The 10000-nt window shown below is 49.1% G+C and overlaps 1 protein-coding gene across 1 annotated transcript in view; it reads right to left on the reverse strand.

The window, feature by feature from the left end:
• The window catches only part of LOC311314462 (teneurin-2-like), a gene marked incomplete at both ends in the record, with an annotated part of 269840 nt that overhangs the window by 240610 nt on the left and 19230 nt on the right, over nt 1-10000 (reverse strand). The gene's annotated exons all lie outside the window — the stretch shown is intronic.

Raw genomic sequence — 10000 nt, forward strand, 5'->3', positions numbered from 1 at the left:
CTTCTCTCTCTGTCCCTCTCTCCTTCTCTCTCTGTCCCTCTCTCCTTCTCTCTCTCTCTCTCTCTCCTTCTCTCTCTGTCCCTCTCTCCTTCTCTCTCTGTCCCTCTCTGTCCCTCTCTCCTTCTATCTCTGTCCCTCTCTCCTTCTCTCTCTCTCTCTCTCTCCTTCTCTCTCTGTCCCTCTCTCCTCTCTCTCTGTCCCTCTCTCCTTCTCTCTCTGTCCCTCTCTCCTTCTCTCTCTCTCTCTCTCTCTCTCTCTCTCTCCTTCTCTCTCTGTTAATTGGTCAACTGATTGTGTGCTCCCAATTATTGATGATGAGACCCAGGTGTGCTGTGTCATGTGGCCACTGAGCCTACAGGTATATATCACCAATGCTCATGTGCAAATAAATTGATTGAGTGTTTCACCAGCATCCTGTCTCCACATTGTTTCTTTTCTCAGTTCATGTTTTAGCCGGTATCTAGCAAGTAGTCAAGCTCTGTTTAACAGGTTATGGGCCCAGATGCGTTGGCGTTTGTGGAGAGATATCCGGCGTGAGCCATCAAGAGACAAAGTTTGTACTTCCATTTGAACGTGTGTCTCACCGTTTGGAGTACCATGAGCGAACGTTCAAGTATGAGTTCACGTTGGTCTCGTCTTGTTTTTGATGGAGACGAAAGGAACTATGAACTGTGGGAGACAAAGTTTTTGGGCCATCTGCGGTTGCAGAAGCTAAAGGACACCATTTTGAATGGGCCCGCCGAAGGTGCAGATGCAGATGCACTGGCTGAAGACACAGCAAAGAACGCCGAGGCGTATGCTGAACTGATCCAGTTCCTGGATGACAAAAGTTTGTCCCTGGTCATGCGAGAGGCAGCGGATGACGGGCGTGGAGCACTCAAGATTTTGAGAGACTATTATGCAGGCAAGGGTAAGCCGCGCATTGTTAGTCTTTATACAGAACTGACCTCTCTGCAAAAGTCAAGCAGTGAGAGTGTGACAGATTATGTCATACGTGCTGAGACATCAATCACAGCTCTGAGAAATGCTGGTGAAGTGTTGAGCGATGGACTTTTGGTTGCAATGGTTTTGAAGGGGCTGCCAGAATCATTCAAGCCTTTTACTATTTTTGTCACTCAACGTGATGACACACTCTCTTTTGCTGACTTTAAGACTAAACTGCGGAGCTATGAGAGCACCGAGGGTATGCGCACAGCTGTGGCCAACGACAACGTCATGGGAGCCCGAGTACAGCCGAGGAAGGCTACCATGGCAGGCGCTAAGGAGCAGGGCATTGAGAGCATGGACATTGTGTGTTTCCGGTGTGGTCAGAGAGGACACAAAGCATCGGCATGTCAACGCGGCCAACAGTGGTACAGCCAGGGCAAGAGTACTGCACGACGGGGGCGGAGGCAGCGGCAGGACAACGCACGTGGAGTGTCTGAGGAGACGGATGACAATACCTTTGCATTCGTGACCAGCGAGCCTCAGCCAGGGCACAGTGTCATGAGAAAGGGCCTGATGGTGGACACCGGTGCGACGTCGCATATCATCACTGATCTGGAAAAGTTCAAGAGCTTCGACGACGGATTCCAGGCTGAGACTCACTGTGTGGAGCTGGCCGATGGCACGAGATGCAAGGGGGTCGCGGAGCGCAGAGGCGACGCGGAGGTGTGTCTGGTCGACAGCAGGGGGCGGCACCTCAGCACCACACTGAGGCAGGCGTTGTACATCCCCTCCTATCCTCAAGACATCTTCTCTGTAAGAGCGGCAACTTCTGGTGGGGCGACTGTGATCTTCAGGGAAGGAGAAGACGTCCTACAGTGCAGAGACGGTACACGTTTTCTCATTCATGAACATGACAGATTGTTTTATTTGCCTACAGTGCCAGTGAACAAAGACTGTAATGATCAATGTGTGAGCTGTCATGATATTCAGACGTGGCACGAGATTTTAGGACATTGCAATCATGATGATGTCCAGAAATTAGAGAATGTTGTGGATGGTATGTCAATCAAGGGTAAAGGATACAAGTCCATGCAATGTGAAGTGTGTACTCAGGGGAAGTTCACTCAGAGCAGGAACAGGAAGTCTGACGTGAGAGCCAAATCAGCTTTAGAGCTGGTACACACAGACTTGGCAGGCCCTATAGACCCAGGCTCCAGGGAAGGGTATAGGTATGCACTATCCTTTACTGATGACTATTCGAGTGCAGTGTTTGTGTATTGTCTGAAGCAGAAGAGTGACACAGTGGAAGCCACAGAGAGATTTCTTGCCGACATAGCCCCATATGGGAAGGTTAAGTGTATCAGGTCAGATAATGGTACTGAGTTCACAGGACAGGTCTACCAAGCACTACTTCGTAGGAACTGCATTAGACATGAGAAATCAGCACCATACTCACCACACCAGAATGGAACTGCTGAGCGTAACTGGAGAACCCTTTTTGATATGGCCAGGTGCATGCTCTTAGAGAGCCAGTTACCCAAGGAACTATGGCCATATGCTGTCCAGACAGCAGCTGTGGTGAGGAATAGATGTTTCAATAACCGCACCAAACAAACACCTTATTTCATACTGACAGGAAAGAGACCAAATGTGTCCAGGATGCAGAAGTTTGGTACTGTGTGTTATGCCTACAGGCAGGACAGGAAGAAGCTAGAGGCCAGGTCTGACAAGGGCATCTTTGTTGGCTATGACAAGAACAGTCCGGCCTACATGGTCTACTATCCTGACAGTAGAAAAGTGATGAAACACAGACTGGTGAAGTTTATGACCGACATGGTTGAGGGACAGCAGACTGACGTGTCTGATGATGATTTTGGTGTGCAGTATAGCACAACCATACTTGACCCTGACAGACTCAAGCAGAGTGAGATCCCAGAGGCTAGGCCAGGTCCAAGCCACATACAGACGGGTGAGGCCAAACAGGAAGCACATGAATCTCCACAGCGATATCCTGCTAGAGAGAGGAGGAAGCCAGACTTTTATGGAGTGGAGAATGACCAGGCTCAGGTCAACATAGATTATTGCTATAGGATGGTTTGTAATGTACCTCAGACTTTCAGAGAAGCTGTGACTTCATCCAACTCAAGTGAATGGGTAGATGCAATGGATGAAGAGATGAAATCTCTGAGGGACAATGACACATTCACTCTGACCACCTTACCTGAGGGTAAGAAAGCTGTGGGGGGTAGGTGGGTGTATGCTATCAAAAGCAATGTTGATGGATCTGACAGGTACAAGGCCCGTTATGTAGCCAAAGGATACAGTCAGGAGATGGGTGTAGATTATGGAGAAACGTTTTCACCTACTGCTAACCTGACCAGTGTTAGAGTTTTAATGCAGAAAGCTGCCCAGGAGGATCTAGTTTTGCATCAGATGGATGTTAAGACCGCCTATCTGCATGCACCTATTGATTGTGAGATTTACATGGAACAGCCAGAGGGTTATGATGTGAAATCTCAGACAAATGACAAGATGGTCTGTAAACTGGAGAAGTCACTTTATGGGCTTAAGCAATCAGGTCGAAACTGGAACAAAATGTTGCATGACTATCTGTGTGAAAACATGTTTGTACAAAACCCAGCTGATCATTGTGTTTATGAAAGGGAAACAGAAAATGATTGTAAAGTATGTTTGGAGTATTGCCCAACAGATCAGATGATAGCTGACATGATGACAAAACCAGCTACTAAAGTTAAGCTACTTACATTCTCCAAGTTCCTGTTTGGGTGATAGCCAGGCATAGGTGAAGTTGGTTTGTATAGTGTTCTTGTTGTTGTTGTTTTTTTGTATAATAATGTGTGAGCATGTGGGGGTGTTAATTGGTCAACTGATTGTGTGCTCCCAATTATTGATGATGAGACCCAGGTGTGCTGTGTCATGTGGCCACTGAGCCTACAGGTATATATCACCAATGCTCATGTGCAAATAAATTGATTGAGTGTTTCACCAGCATCCTGTCTCCACATTGTTTCTTTTCTCAGTTCATGTTTTAGCCGGTATCTAGCAAGTAGTCAAGCTCTGTTTAACACTCTCTGTCCCTCTCTCCTTCTCTCTCTGTCCCTCTATCCTTCTCTCTCTGTCCCTCTCTCCTTCTCTCTCTGTCCCTCTATCCTTCTCTCTCTGTCCCTCTCTCCTTCTCTCTCTGTCCCTCTCTCTTTCTCTCTCTGTCCCTCTCTCCTTCTCTCTCTGTCCCTCTCTCCTTCTCTCTTTCTCTCTCTGTCCCTCTCTCCTTCTCTCTCTGTCCCTCTCTCCTTCTCTCTCTGTCCCTCTCTCCTTCTCTCTCTCTCTCTCTCTGTGTGGTGGGCTGGTTGCAGGGCAGAGCAGAGCAGGGTCAGAGCAGAGCAGAGCAGAGCAGGGGGGGGGCGTCTCGGACCAAACTCTTGGTCAAACCTGGCAGCCCTGAGGCCTACGTTGCCGTTCAAATCATAACATCTGTTTAGTCTGTGCTTTTAGCTGGCAACTCTCTGAAGTAGAAAGGTCCAGAAGGTTTGTACAGGATGTGCTGCGCCTGGAGAAGCTGAAGGTTCTCTATTAAGATGACTGGATAAAGTTTTCAGGGTTAGATCCACTTTGCTGCTTAGTTTACCCTCTCTCTCCATCTCTTTATCTCCATCTCTCTCTCCATCTCTTTATCTCCATCCCTCTCTCTCTCTCTCTCTCCATCTCTTTATCTCCATCCCTCTCTCTCTCTCCATCTCTTTATCTCCATCCCTCTCTCTCCATCTCTTTATCTCCATCCCTCTCTCTCCATCTTTCTCTCTCCATCTCTCACTCTCCATCTCTCTCTCTCCATCTCTTTATCTCCATCCCTCTCTCTCTCTCTCTCTCTCTCTCTCTCTCTCTCTCTGTCTCTCTCTCTCTCCATATCTTTATCTCCATCCCTCTCTAATCCCCTCCCTCTCTCTCTGTCTCTCTCTGTCTCTGTCCCTCTCACTCCATCTCTTTATCTCCATCCCTCTCTAATCCCCTCCCTCTCTCTCTGTCTCTCTCTCTCTCTCTGTCTCTCTCTCTCTCTGTCTCTATCTCTCTGTCTCTCTCTGTCTCTCTCTGTCTCTCTCTCTCTCTCTCTCTCTCTCTCTCTGTCTCTCTCTCTGTCTCTCTCTCTCTCTCTGTCTCTCTATGTCTCTCTCTGTCTCTCTCTCTCTCTCTCTCTCTCTCTCTCTCTCTGTCTCTCTCTCTCTCTCTCTCTCTGTCTCTCTCTCTCTCTCTCTCTGTCTATTGCCATGGCCCCTGGACCAGAGAGGCAGCACGCCTGTAGATCACAGCTTGTCCTCATCCTAACCTCTCCTCTATAACCAGCTCAGTGGACCGGAACACAGATGAACCAAGTCGCCTTGCTTCTGTACCAGGCCTACCTACGGTACCTTTCTGCATGCCAATAACTTGCCTCTGGACTTCAGGACGTTGTTCTTGGACCCAGCTCCCCACACAGCTCTCCCAGTCCCGAGCCAGCGCACGCTATCTGCATCCAGCTAGGTGGTTTCGCGGGGAGGAGAATACATCCAAAATAGTCCTGGCAACCCTGGATCACCGCCTTGTTCTCATGCATCCAGACACGGCGCCGAGTTCGTACCTCCGTGTTCCCGTAACGTCTCTTTATTTCCCCGCTTCAGGTCACGGGGTGAAAACCACTCCCACACGCACATTATTACCACTGTTACTAATACAGCAAGCATGCCGGTGAGCTCACATCAACCCACTGATAATAAATATATGTGATTTTAACTCATAACTAAACAAAAACAAAGCTTATAACTATGTCTCCCTGAGATCTCTTAAAGCACTCTTAAAGCACTCTTAAAGCAAATCCTGATCACTAGGATGGGGAAATAGCCCACACGTTACACTCTCTATCTTCTTGTCCCCCGTGTGTGTGCGTCCTGCACGCATGTACCAGAACTCACCACCGGGGGGGGCGCTCGCCACAATTCATTTTCCCCATTGCCAAGTACATTTTGCTTTGTACATAAAAAACGATGCTCGGTGTCTCGGTAAAAGTAAGTCTATTCTATTCAGGAGGATGTCTACTTTCTAAATCCACAGAGTCCAGAGCTTGACGTGTTTAGCAGCTGTTTGGGTGGCTTTTCTTTATTCTTGTGCTTTGAGCAGATCCACGATGGCGCAGTTAGAGTGTTCACACCTCAGAGGGAGACAGTAGATTATCATACCGTCTTATTGCACGGCCTGTTTTCACAGTTTTGTTTGTTGTTTTTTACATTGTCATTTTTTTTAAATTTTAATCACCGATTCTTACTTTGAAATAAATGATTGAGTTTTAGACCAAACGAAAAATATGATGGGCACACTCTACACTCCACACTCCCCACTCTACACTCCACACTCCACACTCTACACTCCACACTACACTCTACACTCCACACTCTACACTCTACACTCCACACTCCACACTCTACACTCTACACTCTACACTCCACACTCCACACTCCTCACTCCTCACTCTACACTCTACACTCCACACTCTACACTCCACACTCTACACTCCACACTCTACACTCCACACTCTACACTCCACACTCCACACTCTACACTCTACACTCTACACTCTACACTCCTCACTCTACACTCTACACTCTACACTCCACACTCCACACTCTACACTCCACACTCCACACTCTACACTCTACACTCCACACTCTACACTCCACACTCCACACTCCACTCTCCCCACTCCACTCTACACTCCACTCTACACTCCACACTCCACACTCCACTCCACACTCTACACTCTACACTCTACACTCCTCACTCCACACTCTACACTCTACACTCCACACTCTACACTCTACACTCCACACTCTACACTCCACACTCCACACTATACACTCCGCACTCTGCACTCCGCACTCCGCACTCCACACTCCACACTCTACACTCCACACTCCACACTCCACTCTCCCCACTCCACTCTACACTCTACTCTACACTCCACACTCTACACTCCACACTCCACTCCACACTCTACACTCTACACTCTACACTCCTCACTCCACACTCTACACTCTACACTCTACACTCCACACTCTACACTCCACACTCCACACTCCACACTATACACTCCACACTCTACACTCTGCACTCCACACTCCACACTCCACACTCTACACTCTACACTCCACACTCTACACTCTACACTCCACACTCCTCACTCTACACTCTACACTCTACACTCTACACTCCTCACTCCACACTCTACACTCTACACTCTACACTCCACACTCTACACTCCACACTCTACACTCCACACTCTACACTCCGCACTCTACACTCTGCACTCCACACTCCACACTCTACACTCCACACTCCACTCTCCCCACTCCACTCTACACTCCACTCTACACTCCACACTCTACACTCCACACTCTACACTCTACACTCCACACTCCACACTCTACACTCCACTCTCTACACTCCACACTCCACACTCCACACTCTACACTCCACACTCTACACTCCACACTCCACTCTCTACACTCCACACTCTACACTCTACACTCCACACTCTACACTCCACACTCCACTCTCCACTCTCCACACTCCACACTCTACACTCTACACTCCACACTCCACACTCCACACTCTACACTCCACACTCCACTCTCTACACTCCACACTCTACACTCTACACTCCACACTCTACACTCCACACTCCACACTCTACACTCCACACTCCACTCTCTACACTCCACACTCTACACTCCACACTCCACACTCTACACTCCACACTCCACACTCCACTCTCCACTCTCCACACTCTACACTCCACACTCTACACTCTACACTCCACACTCTACACTCTACACTCCACACTCCTCACTCTACACTCCACACTCCACACTCTACACTCCACACTCCTCACTCCACACTCTACACTCCACACTCCACACTCTACACTCCACACTCTACACTCTACACTCCACACTCCACACTCTACACTCTACACTCCACACTCTACACTCCACACTCTACACTCCACACTCCACTCTGTACACTCCACACTCCACACTCTACACTCTACACTCTCCACACTCCACACTCCACACTCTACACTCCACACTCTACACTCTACACTCCACACTCCACACTCCACACTCTACACTCTACACTCCACACTCCTCACTCTACACTCCACACTCCACACTCTACACTCCACACTCCACACTCCACTCTCCCCACTCCACTCTACACTCCACTCTACACTCCACACTCTACACTCCACACTCCACTCCACACTCTACACTCTACACTCCACACTCTACACTCCACTCTCCACACTCTACACTCTACACTCCACACTCCACACTCTACACTCCACACTCTACACTCCACACTCCACTCTCTACACTCCACACTCTACACTCCACACTCTACACTCCACTCTCCACACTCTACACTCTACACTCCACACTCTACACTCCACACTCTACACTCTACACTCTACACTCCACACTCCTCACTCCACACTCTACACTCCACACTCCACACTCTACACTCTACACTCCACACTCTACACTCCACACTCCACACTCTACACTCCACACTCCACTCTCTACACTCCACACTCTACACTCTACACTCCACACTCCACACTCTACACTCCACACTCCACACTCTACACTCCACTCTCCACTCTCCACACTCCACACTCTACACTCCACACTCCACACTCTACATTCCACACTCTACACTCCACACTCCACTCTCTACACTCCACACTCCACACTCTACACTCTACACTCCACACTCTACACTCCACACTCTACACTCCACTCTCTACACTCCACACTCCACACTCTACACTCTACACTCTACACTCCACACTCTACACTCTACACTCTACACTCCACACTCTACACTCCTCACTCTACACTCTACACTCTACACTCCACACTCCACACTCCACACTCTACACTCCACACTCCACACTCCACACTCTACACTCCACACTCTACACTCCACACTCCACACTCCACACTCTACACTCCACACTCCACTCCACACTTTACACTCCACACTCTACACTCCACACTCTACACTCCACATTCCACACTCTACACTCCACTCTACACTCCACACTTTACACTCCACACTCTACACTCCACACTCTACACTCTACACTCCACTCTCCACTCTCCACACTCCACTCCACACTTTACACTCCACACTCTACACTCCACACTCCACACTCTACACTCCACACTCCACACACTACACTCTACACTCCACTCTACACTCTACACTCTACACTCCACACTCCACTCTCCACACTCCACACTCCACACTCCACTCCACACTTTACACTCCACACTCTACACTCCACACTCTACACTCCACACTCCACTCTACACTCCACACTTTACACTCCACACTCCACACTCTACACTCCACACTCCACACTCCACACTCCACACTCTACACTCCACTCTCCACTCTCCACACTCCACACTCCACACTCTACACTCCACACTCCACACTCCACACTCTACACTCTACACTCCACACTCCACACTCCACACTCACTGTACAATCTACACTCTACACTCTCCACACTCCACACTCCCCACTCCCCACACTCCACACTCCACACTCTACACTCTACACTCTACACTCTACACTCCACACTCTACACTCCACACTCCACACTCAACAACTGTTCCGGCGACATGCATCATAGGTGGACACGACAGGTTCACTTGTTCTCTCCATCTTCTGTTCTCTGTCATTTGACCTCAGTGTTTCTGTGTTTCTCTCTATCTCTCTTTTCCTCTCCTCCTCCCTCCGGTCTGAAAAACAGAGGAACAGGAAATGCCACAGGAGGAAGGAGGAAGAAGAGGAGGAGGAGAGGAAGAGAAATCAGAGAAGGAGGAGAGATGTTCAACCTTCTCACAGGAGAGAGGGAGAGGAGAGGAGGGAAGGAGAAGAGGATACAGGAGAGAGGGAGAGGAGAGGAGGGAAGGAGAAGAGGATACAGGAGAGAGGGAGAGGAGAGGAGGGA

The sequence above is a fragment of the Borostomias antarcticus genome (genome assembly GCF_949987555.1).
Source record: "Borostomias antarcticus genome assembly, chromosome: 1".
Lineage (NCBI taxonomy): Eukaryota > Metazoa > Chordata > Actinopteri > Stomiiformes > Stomiidae > Borostomias > Borostomias antarcticus.